This window comes from Osmia lignaria, chromosome 3 (genome assembly GCF_051020975.1).
Source record: "Osmia lignaria lignaria isolate PbOS001 chromosome 3, iyOsmLign1, whole genome shotgun sequence".
Taxonomy (NCBI): Eukaryota; Metazoa; Arthropoda; class Insecta; order Hymenoptera; family Megachilidae; genus Osmia; species Osmia lignaria.
This window is the reverse complement of record NC_135034.1, coordinates 6,900,484-6,919,123: the sequence shown is the minus strand read 5'-3', so window position 1 is coordinate 6,919,123 and position 18,640 is coordinate 6,900,484. Positions and strand designations below refer to the sequence as shown.

Sequence of the window (18,640 nt, the reverse complement as noted above, 5' to 3'; positions counted from 1 at the left end):
TCACTCGCGGCAACGCCTGCAAATTTCCACCGATCCAGCTGCTACGTTCGAAGAGTTTCGAGACAATTTTTCACGGACTTTCATCGAGTACGATGGTGAACGATTATATTGCCTCAGCAGAATATAAAATATAATTTATTTCATAAATTGTCAAACTAACATTTCAATTAATTTCAATTCCAGAGTAAGTATACTCCTAATTGTTATTTATTTTGTTTCTCTATCTCTATAAATCAATGTTCACCTAACTTGCATCTAACTATTTAAAATAAATTTGTATCATAAGCCCTAACGATCCTAATGTATCAATCATTGTCCCGCTTATCCTAAGTAGATTAAGATCCACCTAAATTTTAATACATTCTTTATCTTCTACCTACTATAGAAAATTCACTCCAATTTGCAGTGTCGCAAAAAATCGACAGAATATTGATAAAAAAAAATGAAACGTTCCTTGGTTGGAGATCTTGGTGGTCTCCTATATTTATATCCTTCGTCGTGCGAAGAAGGAAAGTCGCGATAAGAACGACAAAAAAAAACCTTGAAGAGCGTCGATATCGAAAGGAGCTGTTCCCCGATCTCCGATCATCCGGCCCATTTTCGCGACGGTTCGAGTAGGAAAAATCACGAGGCAGGCGTGTGTACACGGGGGTGAATATTATAAAAGCACTCGAGGAACGAGAGAAAGCTGCCCGGTTCGTGTTGACGACTGTCGAATCGTTGGTAGTGGTGGAAAAGGTACACGAAAACGTTCCACCCTCGAGGAAAAAAGAACACCCCCTTTGCTTCCTGATACGACAACGCGACGAGTGCCAGCACAGTGCAAGCATGCCGGTAACCCCCGTAACCATTTACATATTTATAGCGAATGTTCAGCGCACCAGAAGATTTTGGATGCATGCTAAATAACCCAAGACCGACGTGCTCTAATGAGATTTCCAATGTTCCACGGGCAACACTGAAATTGAACGGTGGGTAATGACTCACAACGTTTCGGTAATACTGTTTCAACGTGTACTCAGAGGATCGATGTATAGGGCCATTGATAATGAAGAGACATATTTAGTCATACAGTGAACATATGTACAGAAGTCGAATTAGTGTACACACGTCCGAAATGATTGATCTACCAGTTCTTCTCTTCAATTACACCGATAATTACAATAAATATTGGAACCTGTATGGGAACATTGGACAGTTATTGGAATTTTGCTTACCAATATACTGAAATTAAGACCAAAACTTATAGAACGTATATAACAATATTAACCTAAAGTTAAATATATAATCTTTAACAGAAGTATTTTCGGATATACGGAGGCATATTGGAAAAGTAATTTTATTTGAATAATGAACTGAATTCGTGAACGCCAAATCTAATTTATTATTAAATTACTATTATGAAACCTAGTTTATTATTAATAGCACGTGTGAAAGAAATTTATTATCTGACTATTCTAAAATTGTTATCGAATCTGAGGTAGTTAAAGAAATATCACAGCGTTTTTGATGAAACTTAGGAAAACATTTGAAGGGAAAAACGAATCCATCATTGCAGAGACACGCACATGTCAGTCAAATAGTAAGCTTGACAGGTCAGTTGCTCGTGCTATTCCTATGGGGTTTTAATTTGATCTCACTCAGCAGATAGGACTGTATTCCGATCCACTCGTTTCTGCGTGACGATTTTTCAGGGGACAATTTTGACGTGACACGTGCCGACTATGATTTTCCCTTTCTCCAATATAAGGAAATAAAAATATTTCTTTTTCTATACGAAGCTTTATCAGTAACTTGAATATTAGATGATTGTTTATTTGGTTCGTACAAATCGGGTTCGTAGAGGTGGTTATTAATACCCAAAAAAAAAGTGTTCCTAATGAATAAAATTTCATTACAACGAAACTCATACTACCTCAATCCCTTTTTTTTTATTAAAGAACAAATAGAATCGATGCAGGCTTTCACGAGCAAATACACCCACATATGGACGATGAAAGGGTGGCCGGAGGGTCGTCAAAATAATTAATAAAGCCACACCGAGCTTATGCTCGTCTGCTTCCCGATTTCTCGTTTCCCATTCGACGTCCTTCCTGACGACTTACTTTTCCGTTTCCACGAATTCAATATAATAATGTAGAGACCGACGAGCCAACGGCTTAGCCCTTTGGATCAGTGATTCCCAATTACGTCGATCAGGAAACAACCCTCGCGCAGTTGAAGAAACGTTGAAACACGCGAAGAAAGCAATGACAACCGCTTGAAACTTCGTATTACGCAAAGGGTGGCTTACGGAAAGCGTTATTGCCGTGTCACTGGCTTCAGGATTATTGCGAATCATTTTTTCCGCATGAAAGTGAACCCCTCTGTACACGAAAAACCCTCCTATACGTTTCACTTTCGTTTTCGGACAATCGAAAGCTTTATCGATGATTCCATTAATGTTCAGATCGATTTTGTTCTTTAAATAGACTGCAAGATTTATTGATAATCATTTAACGTTAATCTTTAAACGAAATATAAATATTTATTTATTTGTAAATTAATTGGTTTACGCATATAATTCACAGGTAATTGTTACAAGGAAATCACCCCCCAAGTGTCTTCCTTAGATTTTCTATATTTTCAATATTTTCAATAATCAATAATTATTTTTAAAAAAATCATATTACAGTAGACTCTTATTATATTGCCACGGACAGAACAACTAAAGGAGCGAAAAATTCCAATAAGTTCTATCTACTCTATTCTAACAGTTGCTTTTGAGTAAAATAATTTTCCTTCTCAAACTGCAATCTTTTCATAATTACATAATTGAGCACATCAATTGTACCAAAATTTAATTAATTATTTCTCTAAGTATCCTTATAAAAAATGAAAAACCTGCATCTCAAAGAAAATAAATTTCCTCTAAACTGTATCGAACTCAAATCTCGTATGGTTTCCCGCGAAATTAATATCTTCCGAATGAAACGTAGGTCTTCGTACGAGATTGCTTTTTGTCAAGCAGAAAAAAGGAGCTCTTTGAAAAAATCTTGTCGAGTTCGGAAGGAATTCGAATATCCTTTTTAAGTGTCCCGAGATCATCGACCACTTATTCCGCGTGGTTCACCACCCTTGATAGCGAAACCGCATGCAGGGGTTGTAACACGGTTAGATTTGTACCGTTCCAATGTTCCTCGACTTTCTTTTTCTTATATCGACCCCTTAGGTGAATCTTTTTCTTTTTCATCCCCTGTTTCGTACTCGAGAAGTTTAATAGTAACGAAAGCTTCGTGCGGGAAGTAAAACGAGGAAACATTGACAAGTCACGAGAGCTTCCTGTCTGCGATGGATACCACTTTTTGTCCATACACATTCGAGATAATCACGAATATTGTACAGTACTGAGCATGGTAGGTTTCCCTAGGAAAAATGGCGTTATTTTGGACACCCCCTTCCGTAAGCTTTCCGGGTTCCCGGATTCTTGACCCTCACCGTGAGCCACCCCTTCCATCCCTCCCCGCAAGCGGTCCCAAAGGTAAATAATGTTTTGGACAGGGGGTGTACTAATGATAAGTAAATTGGTACATATTGTCCTTGAAAAGTCCAATTATTTCTTTAATGAAAAAAGAAAATAGTAAAATTTCTTATTAAGGTGAGCTAGATCCCTTAGAAATTAAAATATTTTGGGAGTTTGAAATGAGGGGGTTTTAAAATTTTTCATTTTTCTAAGATTTTGCAATTGTAGAAACTTGCAGTATTAAAATTCTAAAAGTTTGGAAATTTTTTAATTATGGAATTTTATACCTAGTTACACTAATAATGGTTTTGGATGCTTTAATATAATTAGTTTTCGTAAGAATCTTTTCAACCCTTTTTGTTGAACAAAAATCCTCGTTACGCCAATGGATACAAAGTGTCGCCATCCGACGGTGGAACACGAGAACGCGAATGATCTTTCGACCCATTGATTGTGGGTACAAAAGTGTACCTGAAGGTAGTGAAAGCAGTCAAGGTTTCAACACCGACCATATAGCGCCCTCATGAATGAGAAGAACGCGCGCCTACACGCATACCATCGATACCACACACTACACTGGAGAAAGGAGGGTTGATCGTAATTCCTTTGCACCACGTGGTTGCACACCCATGGGGCTTCCTTTACCCTCAGTATCGTGACTCACAAGATTTATAGCTTTCTACGTACTCCTAGTCCTTCCAATCTTTCGTCAATGCAGAGTACATGCTTTAGTGAAAGTTTCATTTTCGTATGCAATGTTAACACATCAGTTATCAGTCGTGAATGAAATGGATTTCCCGATGGAAATTTAAATAGTATTTTAATTTTAAACAAATTTTATCTATTATTACCATAAGTCAAAGTCTAATAAAAATATTTTTAATTAGGTAATTAAAAACATTTCTAATCATGTCTATGGAAATTCAAATGTCACTCCCATTAAATAGTATTTTAATTTTAAACAAATCTTATCTATTATTTCCATAATATTTCTATTACTCAAAATCTAATCAAAATATTTTTAATTAGGTAATTAAAAACATTTCTAATAATGTCTATGGAAATTCAAATATCACTCCCATTAAATAGTATTTTAATTTTAAACAAATCTTATCTATTATTTCTGGAATACTTCTATTATGCAAAATCTAATACGAATTTTTCTAATTAGGTAACCAAAAGAATTTCTAATTATCCCTTAGGAAAATTCAATTCAAGTCAACATGTACCATTCACAAGCTCATCAATCATACTAATCCAAACAAATTTCCAAATCTTAAAACACCGAACATTTACCTGAGCTTGTCGTTTCTCACAAGGGCAATTCCTCAATTTTTCTAACTGCTCCTCTATCAAATAAAAAGCCGTGTATCGTTGACTCTCCGGAGACAATGGTGAATCTGGTGAACCAAAACCAGAGCTTCTGCTACTGCTCGTCTTGATAGAACCTTCCGAAGTATCCTTCGCACTATTCGATGTATCTTTCTGAGGTGATAAAGGTGACAAAGGTGAACCAATCCCTGAACTCTCCGAGCTGGAATTCACAATACCACGTCCCTTCGAGGAACACTTCTTCGTCTTTACTTTTGGAATTAGACTTTTCGACTTTGTCGAACCTCCAGGAATCTTTGTAACTTTTGACGTTTTTGATCTCCATTCGAAAGGATCTCGAGATAACTTCAAACCAAATTCCTTCTTCGTGTTTGATTTTAAATTCTTCTTCAAGGACCTCTCGTTTGATCGAGAGGATAAATCATCTGACTCTTCAACATTCGTATCTTCAATTACACTTTTTACTTGAATTTCTGTAATGTCCATAGATTCAGAACTGCACGAATTAGAAGACGTTTCTTCGAGAGAATCACATAGAGGAACTGTTCCTGTAGCATAAGACAGATCCTTGAATTTTTTAGAATCTTCTTTGTTGCTCTCCTTTTTACGAGGGTTCGTAGGAGATCGAGGGTGCTCTAAACCGTTTCCATTATCCTTAATGGTGCCACCTTCCATTTCGTTCGGGCTCTGTTTGCTCGCAACGAATTCTGAAACGATATTCTGGGATCGTTCGATTCGACCATCGTACGATTTCAAAAGCCTTAACCCATAACCGCCGATACAGTCGTTCACTTCGTAATACTCCACGTTTTCGAAGCAATTATTCGAAATCGAAAGGGATGCGTTCAAGGAGGTGGGTCTTCTTTTTACTGTTCCGGTCTCGTGGCTCGGAGAATCCCAGTCCACGTGAAATGTTCTTCTTTTAGCTGACATATTAGTCATTTTTTTCAAATTAATTGTATTTACATTTTAATAGAGATAACAAAAAATTTTGTGAGTTGAAGAAGTGCATAGAAAACTATAATTCTCTGTAATTTTCTTTGCTTTATGAAATTAAATTATTAGTAATTATTTTAGTTTTACATATTTATTGCATTTATGGCAATAGTAATGATTAGACTGTGGATGTTCATGCAAATGCATAGTTTTATAAGAAATTGGTAATTTCTCACAAAAACACACTGAAATAAAGAAACTTATGTCACCTCCACTAAACTGAAAATTCTTACTGAATTCTCAAACATCACCAAATAACTTTCCATCACTTAAATAAATGAACAAAATCACATAAACATAAATATAAAAGATTTTGTTTGAAAGGCGTCGAAGGAAATCACAAAGTTCGCGAATGAGAGCGATAAGCGTATTTTCAGGTTCTTGCACTCAAACAATAGATGCACTTGCCGAGGGTGCCCCGGGCAAACTGAAACCACCCTTGGGCGTTGGATCGCGCCACGAGCAAGTGTGTGTATATAGAAAAGTACAGGGGAACGTAGGCGCCTAGGTCAGCCCCCTATCATAGCTCTGGGGCTAAAAACTAATTACATTCGGCTACGGGGTTGGTGTATGATCGAACCATATTGCATCGAGCAACACTCATTCTTACCAATGTGGTATTAGCAGTTCCGCAGAACACGTCCAACGATTGACGAAGAATTTCAAACCATTGTTTCCCATTATCAATTATTTTAATAACTAGACTAGATTAGAAAATTTGTACAATTGCAATGATCAATGGCAATAAAACAATAATCAATGTAACATGAAGTCTGAATTTTTAAAAAATATAACCAATTTGATAAAGAATATTAACTATACTTTTTGTGCTGATATGGCTTAATATTTATAAAAAAAAGTAACTCACAATCTGAAGAGCTCTAATAGTGCATTTAGATAAATTATTTGAATACATTTCTTTGCTCTTGAAGAATCTTCCATAATCTTTATTTATAAGACTATAATTCGTAGAAGATATTTTGAGTTTCTCAGACAGTGTATAAAAAATTGTTAAAAACCTAGAAATAAATGAATCTATTGGTATCACCTTGGTCGGTGAGGGTAGAATATTATTTTATCAGTTGTTTTCTGTGATAATAGAAAGCTCTGGTTATCTGACAGGCTCGATCTCGGTGTTCTCCTAGTGGAATGCGAGCTGCTCATGAATAGCATTTGGATAAAATCTCATCGGTCTAGCCAATAGCCCGAACCGGGTCTTGAACGGAATCCCCCATACCATGAACCAGTTACCACAGGGCACATCAACCCCTGTTTTTCTCGACCATGAAAATAGAAGGGTGATACGAGCGTGCTTTGTGAGTTGTGTTAGTAAAATTTCGATAGGGTATAAACGCATACGTTCTTCTTGTTTAAGTTTTAAATCGCATCAATTTCTATTGGTTTAGAATATTGAGTATCGAATATTGAAAAATTAATTGCAAGTATCTTTGTTGATTTTCTTATTGGATAGAAAGGTTTGTTAATTTCCCTAGCGTAACAGCAATAATTTTGAATTGTGAAACATGATTCATACCAAGGATGAAATTCGATGGTCGTACTCCAGGGAAGAAACGAGCTTCCCCTTTGGAATCGAGTCCTCCCTGGACTAGCAACCCTGTGCCTCCGGGAAACAAACGATCCGTGCCAAATTGGTCTTAAGTCATTGCTTTCGAGAAAACGCGAACCCTTCGTCGTAACGTAAAATTCTTTCCATTTTCTTCGCAAGTTTAATGAACTATTGTCTATATCAAAAATCTGAGCTATTATCTAAATTACAAACACTTGAGATGAGAGCTTATGAGAATAATAATTAACTGCTATTGAAATATGAAAATAGATTTCGTGTGAGAGATATAAGAAATTGATATTAATTCAAATGAATAGCTACTACAAATTTAATTTGATTAAATTAAATAATGAAAACAGAACATCTCTTGATACTATTAAACTCACGCTAATAATTTGAAATAGCAAAATAACATTATTCAATGCAATTATCACCTATATTTAATACATCCCGAAAATTCACACCCTGGATTAACCTGGCCGAAGCATAAGAAAAATTTCGAATCCACTTGCGGGCTGACCACAAGCTCGTGTATTAACGAATGGGATTTCGCGGGTCGAAGCTTACAACTTATAATCCCAACACATCCCGTTATAGGTTACCCGCTCGACTCGTCCCGAAGATTAAGCTTGCACCCCTCTGTTGCACCCTCGAATCGGCTTAAGCTGTGCGCGCGTGCACGCGTCATTTAGTCGACGCGTAAGCGCATAGAATATTATGCAATTCCGGCTAAAATATTGCCACGTTCGAACGAGTAAATAGTAAATTGAATCTGTGAACTGGACGAGTCTTGACAGAAACTCCAGCACCCTCTCTCTACGTGATTCGAATCGTATGTCAGAATTGGAAATGGAATAATTGGGTCGACAGGGTTTTAAACGTGAGACACAGGATTGCGATTGAACGGCTAGCTGAAAGTTTTAATTAGGAAATTGTATAATGATATTTTGCAAAGTAGCTTTACTATAAAAACTGTACTGAAATTAGGTGAAATTTCAAGAGCTGTGATAATTAAGACATTAGATAAATTGTCTAACAAAATTTTATATATTTTTGGTATAATATAAAATTCCAGAAAATATAATAATAAAAGTATAGAGGGTTGCGTCGAATTTTATATAAGAAATGGCAAAGAAAAATGTGAGGAAAGAAAAAGTTGAATAAAAAAAGAATCAAATTAAATAAATTAGTGTTTAAAGCTAGAAATTAAATAATTTTCTAATAAAACCAAAGAAGAAAGTAGTTTATTGGTACAGACACAAAATAAGAAAATGATAAAATGAATTTAATTCCACGAAAACATCCCTACTGAATGCCGAAATGTCGAACATACATATTACAAGTTTATAGTTTATTAATTCCTTTTTTTTTTTAATGGAGATATTATTGAATGTACGTTTACCAACCATCGTCAAATGCTCCCTAGGTAACCCATGCTCACGAAGAAGAAGAAGAAGAAGAAAAAGAAGAAGGTTTGCGTTCCTGATGTCGTGTACCAAGCTACCTCGAGAGATGGAGCGTCGAACGCGAGCGAAGGGTTGCGCTTGCGAGGGTGGCTCAAACAGAGCTTACGCGCGCTCTGCACCCACTATGGATTTGCCATTAATTCGAAGCCCGGGGAAACTTTTGTCCTAAACACGCGCACCCTCCACGTTCCAACTACCTGCGGCTTTCCAAAAAAGGAAAAAAGGACATCGCAAGATACCATCTGGCAGAAAGTAATTTTCACCAAACTGCTTCAAGAATCTGTACTTTCTTTATCAATAAAAACATACCGATGAAATTTTGTACGCGTAAAGTCATTTGAGAAAACTATGAATGGAATGATAACTCTAGGAGGTTATTTCACCACGTGGAAGATGTATCGGTAGACCGGGGATGTTCAAATACATTAAGCGCGTAAAGGGTTCTTCTTCAACCTTAACTCATTAATTAAAAAGCCTGAATTAGCATGAATTAACACCTTGAATTAAAAAGACTGAGACTGACACACTGACATATTCATCAACACCCTTTTACTATCTACATATGTTAGAACACAACTGTTGAATACTATAAGAGCCACTAATGACCAGGACTATAAATTTAATATAATTTAAATTCAAGAAAATTCTAAGTAACATTAATATTATATTAATCCTTAACTAGTGGAATAGTGGACAAATATCTGTTCAATTTTCTTAAAATTTCTGTTTCCTTATAGTTTATCTATTTATATTTCATTTGTATTGAATAATTTCATAGAGGGATGCTTTTTTATACAGAATAGTTGTGTATGTCAGAGCCTCAGGTGGCGGACCATGAAGAGAGCCTCAATTTTAATTTAATTTTAAAATTTCAAAGAATTTCAATCCTTTTGTTTAAAAATTATTCAATTTAACTTTAGATTTCTGCAAGATCACGATTGATCCTGGCTTTACTGTTTAAGGGTTGAGGGTTTATTTCATAGAACAGAAAACGAAAAGTTTAAATTAGAGAAGGAAAGGATCCTGTACCCTATTGATACATCGATAAATAGTGATTTATTTCCCCAATCAAATCTGTGCTGTACAACAACAAGCAGACGAGCGAAGAGTAAACGTTGTTGTTTCATGGAACAACACGAAACGATGCACCCTCCACCCCCAGAAATATCACATTTTCACGTCGACAAAACGGCACGAAGCGAGGGGGTAGATTTTCCCACGTGGCCGTTAGATCATGCGCGTCCCAGGCTGGGGAAAGTTTTGTCGGTGAGCCGCGTTTATTGCGGCCGAGTATTACCTTGACTGGTGGAGATAGGGGAATGGAGAACGGCAGGTCGAGAATGAAGGCACTGGCAACGCGGATCGACGTTGGAAAAGCGAAAGTTGACTTTAAAGTTTCAAGGGGAGAACGCTCTCCGCGTGCTTCTTCTACCTTTTTTTCCCTCGTTTCGCTCTTTTCCATTTCACGCGTACCCTTTCGCTTACCTCTCTACTTGGTAGCCAGAGGAATCGTATTAATTCGGTGGTTACGGATTTTGCTATGTACCTTGGATATTTTAAATAAACTTACTCATTGTATTAATAATAATTAAATAAATTAGTGCCTGTCAAATGTTAATCAATATTATTATTTCTTTTAATAAATTGCACGATTAAATCATTTTTTTATAAAAACAAAGAAAAAACAATTTTGACGATGCACAATAAGAAAACAACCCCCTGTTTTTCTATCACACTATTTCATCTAATTCCACGAAAACATGTTATCAACGCGAACATGCGTATTCTGTTCTTTATTTCACGAACGTTTCAAAGATATCGCATACTTCAACGTCCCGCAAAAAGACTAATTGTTTGAACAAGATTGCGCTCACGCGCGTGTACGTCGAAAGTCGGATTAATTAATCACGATTCTTAATTCCTTAGGGTGTTTATCTGCCGCTATAATATTCAATTTTTCATTCCGTGTTCTTCGACGGTCGTTAACACGCGAACAAAGGGGAAAGGAAACGCGAGTATTGAAGACTGGCTGGTTAAAATGAAACGAAATAGAAAACTATTCAATTTAACAATTATTAGTTCATTTACACGATTATCGATTGAACGATCAAGGAGAAAAACCGTTTAGAACTAATGAAAACTTGTTTCGTCGTTTTTAGCGATTACAGACACGTGTGAGTTATCGAATCACCCTCGTCCTGAAAGGGACAGAAGGGCAAAAAATGGTCTGCATGCGAGTTCTCCAAAGTTTAGCAAAGCGAGTATTAGTAGCGGTATGCGTGATACTATGTTACAAAATAAGGGTTGAGGGAGAAAGGAAAAGGGAAGCGATGTTGGAAAAAACATTATTTCAAATAATAAATAATAAATAGTTATTTCATTTCAAAGAATGCATCTAACTCTGAGAAATAACGTTTATTTGTTAGAATAAGTTTCTGAAATATTATTTTATTATAGAAATGTCTGAATTCCTTGAAACCTTAAAACATGCTGATTAATACAAGTTACGTTATTTTTCCTTTTTTAAACAACTATTTTCATTTAGAACTTGAAAATTGGAACAATAAATATAGCTGATAGCATTAGAAAATAGCTACACTATTTTCCTTTTCAGTAAACTTGGATTTTATACCATTTTCTGTATTTATCGTTTGTTTTTAAAAATATAGTTGAAGCACTTTTGCACCGAGGTCCTTATGTGATAAAAGACAATAATCAAAATTATTGTAATGGACTAGAAACATCGAAATGGACGGAATAAGTAGCTGAAGGTAAGTGTCTGATCATCGATTGACTCGTACTACTTAGATTTAATATTCTTTGGCATAGCTACTAACTGGAATCTAAACATCTATGACGATTGATTAGAAATAATAACTAATAGACTTTTTTCCTGTTTTTATATACTTAACACGTTAGAACTCACCAGTGATGTGAAATTAAAATTTAAAGTTAACCCTCAGACGGCGAACCATGGAGAGAGCTTCAATTTTAATTCAATTTTGTATTCCATGTTACTTTCATTTTCTAAATTTTACACTGTTCCTTTAAAAATGATTCTTCCAATATATAAAGAAAATTTTAATAATAATTATAGTAGAAAAACCAAATTTAAAAATAAAACTTTAATCCATTACGACACAGCTTTCGAGATAAAAGACCATAGCAACTTTGTCGCACAGAAATACCATGATGCGAAGGAATACACGGATTCGCCATTACCTTACCTTTACCTATTACTTTTAATTAAAAATTATGAGCAGTAGTATGTCCACGTAAAATCCGCCCAATGCGTATGTTATTCTCTGATATTACGTTCCACGTTATAAATGCATCTATAGAATTTTCTGTACCACTCCAGTACCACAAAATAGAGGAAAAAATGAAATGTATTGACACGAATGTATAATTTACTAAATACTAATTGTAAATCATTCTCGACGAAATAAAAAAAAAAACTAAATAATAATATTACAAAATTTATGAAACTAATTAGCAGTGTTTTGAAAACTGTAAAAAGTATTGGCCCAAATGGATAATATTCATAAACAATTAGAATTACTTCGAAGATCAACAAAGAGAAACTGATAAATAAATGAACCTATCGTATTTTATTTAAAATGTCGTAGAACTTTTTAAACAGGATTGTACATGAAAGCACAGGAAATCATTGCACGATAAAGGTTAATAGACCAGGACAAGAATGATCTACTTGGAGTAGTGATTTAGTGACAGAAAAAGGTAAGATTCTCCGATACATTCCTAAGAAAATGATCTGGTGCTGGAGTCGAACAGCACGTGGAATCTTTCTTATTTCCCAGCATGCTCCAAAGAAGCGGCAGCGGGGCTTAGAATTTGAAACGGCCTGAGCCAGCCTACCAACCTACCCAGGGGTTGAAACGTTACAGCTGCTGTCACATAAATATCCTGAAACCCCCTGAATTCTAGAGGCACGGGTGCTCTACCACCCCCAAAGTCCTCGCAGAAAGTTGCAGAAACTCCGACGGTATTGATTCTCAATTCTTACAACGAAAGTGAGAATAAAATGGAAACAGCGATTGAAAAAAGGCTAGAGGACTTTTGAAATTTTTTAAAACTTCAAATCGAGTGCGTTTGATGTAAAACTAACAAAATTTTGTATAAATAAAAATTAGATTCTTATTCTTCTTGAAATGTAATCCTAAGTAAATGAAACTAAATTAAATCGACAAACACAGTTCTAAAACGAAAGAATTTCGTATATTGGAAGAATGATTTGAAATGTTTCAAAAATTAGGTGAAATATAGAATTATATTAAAATTGGGCCTCTCTCCATGGTCCGCCATCCGAAAGTTAATAATCGAGAAGCTGACTTTCATTTGCCCTGTGACATCAAACCGAGATAAGTTTATCCTAATTTCGTGTATTATGCATAATATTGTCATTTTAGGATATTACGCTAGTTGTAATAACATTAAAGTTGTAGGTGGTCGCGTGGCAATGCATAATAATGTCTCGTATGCGAGGGAAACTGGTGTAGAAGACTCGGTAGCAAGTTCAGAACTTTCAAACCCCGTCTAACTTTGCAGGGATTCGAGGGAAGAGTATCAAATTCAAAACACTCAAATTTTCATTGGTTAAGTTCAAGGAATGGATTAACATGCCTCATCTTTCAAAATATAAGCACCTTTCGTTTGCACATCAAATGAGAAATTTTTAAAATATAGAAAAGTCTGACACGATTTGATGACATAAAATTATTTTAAAATACCACTTATGGCGCATCAAATTAAAGTATAAAGATTGACAAAAATTGCTATATAAATGTTTTAGAAATCGGTTTAATATAAGACGATTGTTTACTAATCATAGCAAACTATGACTTATTGACACATCAGTGTATCAATCTAAAGCTTAAAATTTAATAAAAATAACTGCTTAAAGAAATGCATCAAATCAGAAAACAATCAAACGTTTACTTGCTATAGAAATATAAAATAAATGAATTTTCATTTACAAAGAATATGAGGATTAAAAAGGGACTTTTATACGTTCCCTTACAATTTTATCAGTTACTTAGGAATATCGAATTTCACAAGAGCCACACACAAGATTCTCGTGCATGATAGTTAGCCGTAACTTAACCGTCAGGTCGATCAGTTCAATTTCCTTCCTGTGTGCCCTATACCTCCGACCCTCGACTAAGGTAATACGATAACGAGTGACAGATCATTAGAGACACGGAAAGCCTTTGATCGAAATTCGATGGCTCCTAATGACAATAATATCCTAACACTATACATCCCCGCGCCGGTGTTCCGGTTTCGCGTGAGTATGACTTACAATTATACGTTTACCGTTAATTGCGATGATTTATGTGACGTTTAAAGAGGGAATAATTAATAAGTCACCAAAGGGTGCATGTGTAAACTGTTTCTCCCTAGTGTTGATACAGCAATTAATACTGACATTTGATTTATGACTACCTTTATTCGCCTATCGCGATACCGAAACTTTCTTACTTTATCTCGACCTTGTATAGAATTGATATTCCACTCGATGGAAAAAAAAATGCGTAGGGTTCTTGCGATTATTATTCCGCTTCGAATTTTATAAAGTTATGGTTGTGAAGTATACTTTTTGCTGAAAACACTTTTCAAATTAATTCCTTTAAATTGAAGTTCATTGAATTGCTCGAAGATACACTTGAACATAATTAAAAATTATATTATTTTTTTCTAAATTGCTGTTATACTAATACACGATATACTGATTCAAAATAAATGTATATAATTCATTATAAGATTGAATCTAATATAAAAACAAAATTCGTTAAAAAGTAATAGTGGCAGTAGTATAGGTAAACGAATATGAATACATAAACCTCCAGCACCGAATAACCCAAGAAAAATGTGAACGTATACAAAAAGGAAACATCGAGGATACAATAATATTCAATATTTATGATGAAGGTAAGAAGTAATGGTGAAAGGTAAATGGAGAAAAAGTCGAGGCACGAAGAAGAAGAAAAGAAGGAGTTGCTCGCGGCACGTAAGGTCTACCCTTAATCGCGATGCGTGACAGGGGAGGTCTTACCAAACAACCCCGGTAATATTAATCTTCGATTAAAGGCTTATCGTGCCACGTGGCCATGGACGTGGAAAATTCGGCAACGCGAAAAACTTGGGGAGCCACCTTATCTTCGCATTCCTCGACTTCCCTACTTTTATGTACACAATTCAAAAAAACACCCCTGCAACATACCCCAGGCTAATAAAAATGTTTCAATTTTTAATTTTCTTGTGCCTATCTTTTAAAAAATCAACAGAATTTTGACAACTAAAATATTTACACTGCAAGTACACGGGGTGTACACCCCTGTAAACATTTGCACACAAAGAGAAGATCAACAGATCCTAGAAAAATACAAGTGGATCTGAAAGGAAAGACAAGTTAGTAGGAGATCAAGCAGCAATATTTGGGATCAGATTCCTCGATATCGATAATGGCAGCGATAAGCAGCCTCCCTCGCCTCGTGTGTACTCAATATGTTGCAAGGAACGCGAGTCGAGGGCAGAGAAGCTGAGATACCGAGGCAATTCCGGAACGATGGTTAGGTCGATCCTCGAATAGCTAATCGATGCCTGACCGCGCAAATACGCTTCAAGGGCGTTCACACGAGACAAGGTACGCACCCTCAAGTAGCCTTTCTACCCTACGTTCTTCTCCCCCGTGCAATAACTTTTACGTCGACGCCCGCGAGATCTTACCAAGCGTGGCTACGCTATCCGTAAACTGTTCCTTCCGGCACGGTGTATACCGACGTAAAAGCGAGCAAACTTTTGGCTACTTAACTCGTCGTTTGGAAATTATCCGTTAGGAAGTTCAATGGAAATTTGCAATTTTATTTTTCCAATACAGAGATATTTTTTATTTTTGGATATTCGATTGTATTTTTCTATTTATTCTTTAAAATTTCTAAGCAAAATAATAAAGTTAATAATAATGATTAAAAATGATATTTTATAAAAGAGAAAATTACAATTTCATATGGAAAATTGAATAGATCTCCCATTTCATCCAATGCGAAATTCATGAGATTGCAAGGTAAAACAACAAAACCTCTTCCAAACTGTTTCCAGTAAATTTACCAAAAGAAGGCTCATACGAAGGAATGTTCCTAAAACACCATGGAATCTTGAAGGCCCTCTAAGTTTCACGCTCGAAACGCGTTGTACGGGACGCGAGGTAAGATTCTGCACGCGTAAGCCAATTTAACGCCCTCTCACCCGTTCTGCAGTAGAGAATGCCCTCCTCGCTTTTGCTGCGAGAGGTAGGCGTTGTATCTTTAATTATCTACGCAACGGAGGGACGGAGATGGGCCCGAGGGATTTTGGCAGCTACCAGGAGGGTTGCAAAATGGTATCATCTCATCCTCATGGCCGGGGCGTGGCTCTCTCGACACCCGAAATCTCTTCATCTTCGTCTATCTGACTTAACGTCCGAAAGAAGGGAAAAACCACTGGCGGAAAAGCTTGGCCGTTTAGCGGCGGCTAAACCTCGCTAACAGGTTTACTCTTGGAAAAGAAAACGCTCGGAAAAACAGGCGATTGAAATCGTTTTCTACTTAATCCTTAGTAACCCTTTATTTTACTGTTGTAATCGAATCTGAATTAAGATTTGAAATGTCATTTATAAAATTAAGGATCCTGAAGGGAAATTTATAATTTTAGTTTGTTAATTTATGTTGATTGGTCATTCATTAATTAATTGTAGGTAAATGAGATTGTTTAACAATATTAAGACATGAAACTAATTTATATAAAAAAAAACGTACTTGAAATTAAATTTGAACATTGGAGAAGGTAATAATAATGTAATAATATTTAAAAATAAACGTATTTCTAAAATAATCCTACATGAAAATATTAAAAACCTTTACCTAATTATTCAAAAACTATTTGCAAATTATTCATAATTTTCTTATTAGCAATATTCATTAATTGGTTTTTAACAGTATTCATAAACTGTACGTCAAGGATTACGCACCTTGAAGCAACTGTGCGAAAAACTAATCACCTGCTCACTAATACCTGTATTCGCGCAAACGAACATATGTAGAAACGCGTATGCACACATGTAAGCATTATCGAATAGTAGGAGATTATTTACACAAGCGTTTGTTACGTTACGAGAAGGGCCCAAGAGTGAATGACCTCTTACTGTTTGATAGTGTTTGTATTTGCAAAAGCGTATATACGAGGAACTCTATGTATGTGTGAGAGGCTCTTTCTGATTGAACGTCAGCTGTTCGCTCAATCGCCTACGGGTTGAATAGAACTCCCCGGAAGTCGAACATCTGATTTATAGTCAGTCATATGTATTATGCAATATACATACTTTAAAAACTAACAATAATTTGCAAATTATAAAATTATAAAAGAGTTTTCACATGTAAAACTTTCTTAACCCTTTCGTAGACGGTGTCAATTATTTTTCTCACGAATTGAATGCAATATTTAACTTAATACTAATTATTGTTAGATTGAAATTTTTGCGGTCTCAGAAAAAAAAATTACGTCCAAGAAAGGGTTAAAACTTAAATTAAAACCGAGGTTCTCTTCATGGTCCGCCGTCTGAGAGTTAAGAATTCATTAATGCTTAATAAAAGTTTCATGGCTTTTTTTCCTATTTAAATTACTTTAAAATAATAATATTTTGTCTTTTTTCTTTTTGTTAATCAGTCTGTGGTAAGAATTAACCAATCTCTTTTTATTTTATTACAGGAAAAAACTAACACTGCCCTTATTTTCAAAATTAAACTTTACCTAATTTATGTTAATATTCAAACCAATCAACATTAAATCTTTTAACAATTCTCTTAAAATTCTTTGTATTTCGTTAAAGAATTTTCCATAACAATAAGAATAAATTCTCAATGATGGTACGATAAAAATGCACAAAGCATTTTAGCATTTTGTCATCCGAACGAGGCACACTTTAACTGTAAAACTCCTCGACACCCTGACGATGTCGGAAACAGGGGTTGGAAAAAAAGGAACGAACGTTCGGTGGTTGGTTCGAGTACGAAGTTCGGGCATTCGCGCGGAAAATTATCCATTGAACGAGGAGAGGAGGGAACAAGGTCGTATTCGGGTAGAGAGACCGCACCTACTCGCGAGATATTAATTAAGACAGTCATTAAGAAAAAGCGACGAGCCGGCGGTGCATTCACGTGGAAAATTATGCTTGGTAGCTTGGCTCTGTTATGGGGAATTTCCATCTCCTATACGGCTCCCCTTCTTTCGTCATGTGCAGTTAGAAAGCAATAAAGGTCCTAACATCCTGTAACCGCGTGGCGTATGTGACCCGCTGATTATAACCCGTTGACTTATCATTTTCTTTTTTCAATAAACATTAACTTTACAAGTGGCTACCTCAATGGTGTGATCATAATTGCCCGATGGGGGGTTAAGAAATTTTTTCATCCTACTTTACTAGCATCATGATGTTTTCATTTCTGTTTATTTCCAACAACATTATCAGAACGTTTATTACCTTTTATTAAAAGACAACTTTTTGATTTATTAAATTCGAGATGGGGGGAGTCAGAAGGGTCAGCTGATCTTTTTTAGTTGTACTACCTTACGATTCTTTACAAAATAATACATTTTTAATTTTTTTTTTTTTACTGATATTTTAGAAATTAAATGGGAATTTGGAAAAAGGTATAAACATTGGACATTTTTTATCAGTGAAATACAGGCACGTAGATACTTTTTGCGGAATTCTATGGA

General features: G+C 35.5%; 1 protein-coding gene across 2 annotated transcripts in view; it reads right to left on the bottom strand.

The window, feature by feature from the left end:
* sick (sickie) overlaps positions 1-18,640 on the bottom strand; it is a 181,638-nt gene that overhangs the window by 147,311 nt on the left and 15,687 nt on the right. The window lies entirely within an intron of this gene.